Source organism: Pongo pygmaeus, chromosome 8 (assembly GCF_028885625.2).
Source record: "Pongo pygmaeus isolate AG05252 chromosome 8, NHGRI_mPonPyg2-v2.0_pri, whole genome shotgun sequence".
NCBI lineage: Eukaryota > Metazoa > Chordata > Mammalia > Primates > Hominidae > Pongo > Pongo pygmaeus.
This window is the reverse complement of record NC_072381.2, coordinates 40,994,077-41,002,041: the sequence shown is the minus strand read 5'-3', so window position 1 is coordinate 41,002,041 and position 7,965 is coordinate 40,994,077.

Sequence of the window (7,965 nt, the reverse complement as noted above, 5' to 3'; positions counted from 1 at the left end):
ACTTCTCTATCAAAGGAAGGTTCAAGTCTGTGGGTTGAACGCTCTCATCACGCAGAAATTTCTGAGAATCCTTCTGTCTAGTTTCTATGTGAAGATATTTCCCTTTCCAGCATAGGCCTCAAATCGCTCCAGATAACCACTTGCAGATTTTACAAAAAGGCTGTTTCCAAACTGCCGTATCAGAAGGTAGGTTCAACTCTGTGAGTTGAATGCACACAACACAAATAAGTTTCTGAGAACGCTTCTGTCTAGTATTTATGTGCAGATATTCCCTTTTCCTGCATAGGCCTCAAAGCGCTCCGTATATCCTCTTGCAGATTCTACAAAAAGTGTGTTTCAAAACTGTTCTATGAAAAGTAAGGTTCAACTCTGTGAGTTGAATGCACACATCGCAAAGAAGTTTCTGAGAATGCTTCTGTCTAGTATTTAGGTGAAGATATTTCATTTCCCAACAAAGGCCTCAAAACGCTGCAAATATCCACTTGCAGATTCTACAAAAGGAGTGTTTCAAAACTGCTCTTTCAAAAGGAAGGTTCAAGTCTATGAGTTGAATGCACTCATCAAAAATCAGTTTGTGAGAATGCTTCTGTCTAGTGTTTATGTGAAGATATTTCCTTTTCCAACATAGGCCTCTAAGCGTTCCAAATATCGACTTGCAGATTCTACAAAAAGAGTGTTTCAAAACTGCTCTATCAAAAGGAAGGTTGAACTCTGTGAGTTGGATGTACGAAGCACAGGGAACTGTCTGAGAATGCCTTTGTCTAGTTTCTACGTGAAGATATTTCCTTTTCCAGCATACGCCTCAAAGCACTCCATACATCTACCTGAAGATTCTATTAAAAGAGTGTTTCCAAACTTCTCTTTCAAAAGAAAGGTTCAGCTCTGTGAGTTCTGTGCAATCATGACAAAGACGTTTCTGAGAATCCTTCTGTCTTGTTTTTATGTGAAGATATTTCCTTTTCCATCAGAGGCCTCCAAGCGCTGAATATATCCACTTGCAGATTCTACAAATAGAGTGTTTCAAAACTGCTCTTTCAAAAGGAAGCTTCAAGTCTGTGAGTTGAATGCACTTATCACAAAGAAGTTTCTGAGAATGCTTCTGTCTAGTTTTTATGTGAAGATATTTCCTTTTCCAACAGAGGCCTCAAAGCGCTCCAAATAAACACTTGCAGATTCTACAAAAGGAGTGTTTCAAAACTGTTCTATCAAGAGTAACGTTCAAGTCTGTGAGTTGAATGCACTCATCACAAAGAAGTTTCTCAGAATAATTCTATCTAGTTTCTATGTGATGATATTTCGTTTTCCAGCATTGGCCTCAAAGCGCTCCAAAATTCTTCATTCAGATGTCACTAAAAGAGTGTTTCAAAACTTCTCTATCAAAAGGAAGGTTCACGTCTGTGAGTTGAATGCACTTATCACACAGAAGTTTCTGAGAATGCTTCTGTCTAATTTCTATGTGAAAGTATGTTCCTTTCCAGCATAGGCCTCAAAGCGCTCCAAATATCCACTTGCAGATTTTACAAAAAGGCTGTTTCCAAATGGCTCTATCAAAAGGCAGGTTCAACTCTGTGAGTTGAATGCAAACATCACAAAGAAGTTTCTGAGAATGCTTCTGTCTAGTGTTTATGTGAAGATATTCCCTTTTCCAGCATAAACCTCAAAGCGCTCCAAATATCCATTGCAGATCCTACAAAAAGTGTGTTTCAGAACTGCTCTATGAAAGCTAAGGTTAACTTCTGTGAGTTGAATGCACGCATTGCAAAGAAGTTTCTGAGAAGGCTTCTGTCTAGTTTTTAGGTGAAGATATTTCATTTCCCAGCAAAGGCCTCAAAACGCTCCAAATATCCACTTGCACATTCTACAAAAGGATTGTTTCAAAACTGCTCTTTCAAAAGGAAGGTTCAAGCCTGCGCGTTGAATGCACTCATCACAAAGAAGTTTTTGAGAATGCTTCTGTCTAGTTTGTATGTGAAGATATTTCCTTTTCCAGCATAGGCCTCCAAAATCTCCAAACTTCCCCTAGAAAATTCTGCAAAAAGAGTGTTTCAAAACTGCGCTCTCAAAAGGCAGATTCCTCTCTGGGAGTTGAATGCATAAAGCACAGGGTAGTTTCTGAGAATATTTCCGCCTAGTTTTTAAGTGAAGATATTTCCTTTTCCAGCATAGGCATCAAAGCGCCCTAGTAATCCCCTTGCAGATTCCACAAAGAGTGTTTCAAAGCTCTTCTATCGAAAGGAAGGTACGACTCTGTGAGTAGAATGCACTCATCGCAAAGAAATTTCTGAGAATAGTTCAATGTAGTTTTCATCGTAATGTATTTTCTTTTCCACAAGATGCCGCAATCGCACCAAATACCACTTGCAGTTTCCACAAAAAGTGTCTCGCAGAACTGCTCTATGAAAAGAAATGTTCACATCTCTGAATTCAATCCCCAAATGACAAAGAAGTTTCTGAGAATACTTCTGTCTACTTTGTATGTGATGGTATTACCTATTCCAACTTGTGTCTCAACGCGCTCCAAATATCCACTTGCGAATACTACAAAACCAGTGTTTCAAAACTGGTCTATCAAAATGAAGGTTCAACTCTGTGAGTTGAATGCACTCACCACAAAGAAGTTTCTGAGAATGCTTCCATCTAGTTTTTATGCAATGATATTTCCTTTTCCAGCATAGGCCTCAAAGCGCTCTAAATAAACACTTACAGATACTACAAAAGGAGTGTTTCCAAACTGTTCTATCAACAGGAACGTTTAAGTCTCTGAGTTGAATGCACTCATCCCAAAGAAGTTTGTGAGAATGCTTCTGTCTAGTTTGTATGTGAAGATATTTCCTTTTCCAACTTAAGCCTCAACGCGCTCCAAATATCCACTTGCGAAGAATACAAAAACAGTGTTTCAAAACTGGTCTATCAAAATGAAGGTTCAACTCTGTGAGTTGAATGCACTCACCACAAACAAGTTTCTGAGAATGCTTCCATCTAGTTTTTATGCAATGATATTTCCTTTTGCAGCATAGGCCTCAAAGCGCTCCAAATATCCACTTGCAGAACCTACAAAAAGAGTGTTTCAAAACTGCTCTATCAAAGGGAAGGTTGAACTCTGTGAGTTGAATGCACAAAGCACAGGGAACTTTATAAGAATGCCTTTTTCTAGTTTCTACGTGAAGATATTTCCTTTTCCAGCATAGGCCTCAAAGCACTCAAACGTCCACCTGAAGATTCTACTAAAAGAGTGTTTCAAAACTTCTCTATCAAAAGGAAGGTTCAACTCCGTGAGTTCAACGCACACATCACAAAGAAGTTTCTGAGAATGCTTCTGTCCAGTTTTCATGTGAAGATATTTCCTTTTCCAGCATAGGCCTCAAAGAGCTCCATATATCCACTTGCAGATGCTACAAAAAGAGTGTTTCAAAACTGCTCTTTCAAAAGGAAACTTCAAGTCGGTGAGTTGAATGCACTCATCACAAAGAAGTTTCTGAGAATTCTTCTGTCTAGTTTTCATGTGAAGATGTTTCCTTTTCCAGCAGAGGCCTTAAAGCGTTCCAAGTATCGACTTGCAGATTCTACAAAAAGAGTGTTTCAAAACTGTTCTGTCAAAAGGAAGCTTTAAGTCTGTGAGTTGAATGCACTCATCACAAAGAAGTTTCTGAGAATACTTCTGTCTAGTTTTTATTTGAAGATATTTCCTTTTCCAACATAGGCCTCAAAGCACTCCAAATAAACACTTGCAGATTCTACAAAAGGAGTGTTTCAAAACTGTTGTATCAACAGGAACGTTCAAGTCAGTTCAATGCAATCATCACAAAGAAGTTGGTGAGAATGCTTCTGTCTAGTTTGTATGTGAAGATATTTTCTTTTCCAGCATAGGCCTCCAAAAGCTCCAAACATCCCCTAGCAAATTCTGCAAAAAGAGTGTTTCAGAGCTGCGCTCTCAAAAGGAAGTTTCCTCTCTGTGAGTTGAATGCAGAAAGCAGAGGGAAGTCTCTGAGAATGCTTCCGTCTAGGTTCTAAGTGAAGTTATTTCCTTTTCCAGGGTAGCCCTCAAAGCACCCCAAATCTCCACTTGCAGATTGTACTAAAAGAGTGTTTCAAAACTTCTCTAAAGAAAGGTTCAACTCTGTGAGTTCAATGCACATATGACAAAGACTTTTCTGAGAATGCTTCTGTCTAGTTTTTATGTGAAGATATTTCCTTTTCCAGCAGAGGCCTCAAAGCGCTCCATATAGCCACTTGCAGATTCTACAAAAAGAATGTTTCAAAACTGCTCTTTCAAAAGGAAGCTTCATGTCTGTGAGTGGAATGCACTCATAACAAAGAAGTTTCTGAGAATGCTTCTGTCTAGTTTTTATGTGAAGATATTTCCTTTTCAAGCAGAGGCCTCTAAGCGTTCCAAGTGTCGACTTGCAGATTCTACAAAAGAGTGTTTCAAAACTGCTCTTTCAAAAGGAAGCTTCAAGTCTGTGAGTTGAATGCACTCATCACAAAGAAGTTTGTGAGAATGCTTCTGTCTAGTTTGTATGTGAAGATATTTCCTTTTCCAGCATAGGCCTCCAACAACTCCAAACATCTCCTAGCAAATTCTGCAAAAATAGTGTTTCAGAACTGCGCTCTCAAAAGGAACATTCTTCTCTGTGAGTTGAATTCATAAAGCACAAGGTAGTTTCTGAGAATGCTTCCATCTAGTTTTTATGGGAAGATATTACCTTTTCCAGCATAGGCCTCAAATCGTTCCAAATATCGACTTGCAGATTCTACAAAAAGAGTGTTTCAAAACTGTTTTATCAAAAGGAAGGTTCAACTCTGTGAGTTGAATGCAGAAAGCAGAGGGAAGTCTCTGAGAATGTTTCCGTCCAGTTTCTAAGTGTAGTTATTTCCTTTTCCAGGGTAGGACCCAAAGCACTCCAAATCTCCACTTGCAGATTCTACAAAAAGAGTGTTTCAAAACTGCTCTATCATAAGGAAGTTTCAACTCGGTGAGTTGAATGCGCACATCAGAAGAGGTTTCTGAGAATGCTTCTGTCTAGTTTTTGTGTGAAGATATTTCCTTTTCCAGCATAGGCATCAAAGCGCCCTAGTAATCCCATTGCAGATTCCACAAAAAGAGTGTTTCAAAACTCTTCTGTCGAAAGGAAGGTTCGACTCTGTAAGTAGAATGTGCTCATCGCAAAGAATTTTCTGAGAATAGTTCAATCTAATTTTCATCGTAATGTATTTTCTTTTCCAGTAGATGCCGCAATCGCACCAATTACCGCTTGCAGTTTCCACAAAAAGAGTCTCGCACAACCGCTCTATGAAAAGGAATGTTCAACTGTGTGAGTTCAATCCCCACATGACAAAGAAGTTTCTGAGAATGCTTCTGTCTAGTTTTTATGTGAAGATATTTCCTTTTCTAACTTAAGCCTCAACGCGCTCCAAATATCCACTTGCGAATACTACAAAAACAGTGTTTCAAAACTGGTCTATCAAAACGAAGGTTCAACCCTGTGAGTTGAATGTACTCAAAATTAAGAAGTTTCTGAGAATGCTTCCATCTAGTTTTTATGCAATGATATTTCCTTTTGCAGCATAGGCCTCAAAGCCCTCCACATATCCACTTGCAGATTCTACAAAAAGAGAGTGTTTCAAAAGTGCGCTATCAAAGGGAAGGTTGTACTCTGTGAGTTGAATTCACAAAGCACAGGGAACTTTCTGAGAATGCCTTCGTCTAGTATCTACTTGAAGATATTTCCTTTTCCAGCATAGGCTTCAAAGCACTCCAAACGTCCACCTGAAGATTCTACTAAAAGAGTGTTTCAAAACTTCTCTATCAAAAGAAAGGATCAACTCTGTGAGTTCAATGCACACATGACAAAGACGTTTCTGAGAATGCTGCTGTCTAGTTTTTATGTGAAGATATTTCCTTTTCCAGCAGAGGCCACAAAGCGCTCCAAATATCCACTTGCGAATACTACAAAAACAGTGTTTCAAAACTGGTCTATCAAAACGAAGGTTCAACTCTGTGAGTTTAATGCACTCATCACAAACAAGTTTCTGAGAATGCTTCTGTCTAGTTGTTATGTGAAGATAGTTCCTTTTCCAACATAGGCCTCAAAGCGCTCCAAATAAACACTTGCAGATTCTACAAAAGGAGTGTTTCCAAACTGTTCTATCAACAGGAACGTTTAAGTCTGTGAGTTGAATGCACTCATCACAAAGAAGTTTGTGAGAATGCTTCTGTCTAGTTTGTATGTGAAGATATTTCCTTTTCCAACTTAAGCCTCAACGCGCTCCAAATATCCACTTGCGAATACTACAAAAATAGTGTTTCAAAACTGGTCTATCAAAACGAAGGTTCAACTCTGGGAGTTGAATGCACTCACCACAAACATGTTTCTGAAAATGCTTCCATCTAGTTTTTATGCAATGATATTTCCTTTTGCAGCATAGGCCTCAAAGCGCTCCAAATATCCACTTGCAGATTCTACAAAAAGAGTGTTTCAAAACTGCTCTATCAAAGGGAAGGTTGAACTCTGTGTGTTGAATGCACAAAGCACAGGAAACTTTATGAGATTCGCTTTGTCTAGTTTCTACTTGAAGATATTTCCTTTTCCAGCAGAGGCCTCAAAGCACTCCAAACTTCCACTTGCAGATTCTACAAAAAGAGTGTTTCAAAACTGCTCTATCAAAAGGAAGGTTGAACTCTGTGAGTTGGATGCACAAAAGCACAGGCAACTTTCTGAGAATGACTTCGTCTAGTTTCTACGTGAAGATATTTCCTTTTCCAGCATAGTCCCCAAAGCACTCCATACATCGTCCTGAAGATTCTACTAAATGAGTGTTTCCAATCTTCTCTATCAAGAGAAAAGTTCAACTCTGTGAGTTCAATGCAATCATGATTAAGGCGTTTCTGAGAATGCTTCTGTCTAGTTTTTATGTGAAAATATTTCCTTCTCCAGCAGAGGCTTCCAGACGCTCCATATATCCACTTGCAGATTCCACAAAAAGAGTGTTTCAAAACTGCTCTTTCAAAAGGAAGCTTCAAGTCTGTCAGTTGAATGCACTCATCACAAAGAAGTTTCTGAGAATGCTTCTGTGTAGTTTTTATGTGAAGATATTTCCTTTTCCAACATAGGCCTCAAAGCGCTCCAAATAAACACTTGCAGATTCTACAACAGGAGTTGTAGAATGTTTTGTAGATTCTGCAATTAGACATTTAGATTCTACAACAGGAGTGTTTCAAAATCTACAAAAAGTGAGTTTTAAAGCTGCTAAATAAAAAGAAATTTTCAACTCTGCGAGACTAATGCAAACATCACAAATAAGTTTCTCAGAATGCTTCTGTCTAGTTATTACGTGAAGATATTTCGTTTTCCACCATAGGCTTCAAAGCACTCCAAATGTCCACTTTCAAATTCTACAAAAAGTGTGTTTCAAAACTGCTCAATTGCAGGTAAGGTTCAACTCTGGGAGATGAATGCACACATCACAAAGAAGTTTGTCAGAATGCTTCTGCCTAGTTTTTATGTGAAGATATTTCCTTTCCCACGATAGGCTGCAAAGCACTCCAAATATCCACTTTCAGATAGTACAAAAAGGATGTTTCAAAACTGCTCAATCAAAAATAGAGTTCATCTTAGTGAGATGAATTCACATGTCACAAACAATTTTCACAGAATGATTCTGTGTAGTTTTTATGTGAAGATATTTCCTTTTACAACTTAGGCCACAAAGCTCTGCAAATGTCCACTTGCAGATTCTACAAAAGGAGTGTTTCAAAACTGCTCAATCAAAAGAAAAGCTCAACTCTGTGAGATGAGTGCACACATCAAAAGAATTTTCTCAGAATGATTCTGTCTAGTTTTTATGTGAAGATACTTCCTTTTCCACCATAGGCCACAAAACGCTCCAAATGTCCAACTGCAGATTCTACAAAAAGAGTGTTTCAACCCTGCTAAATCAGCAGAAAGTTTCAACTCTGTGAGATGA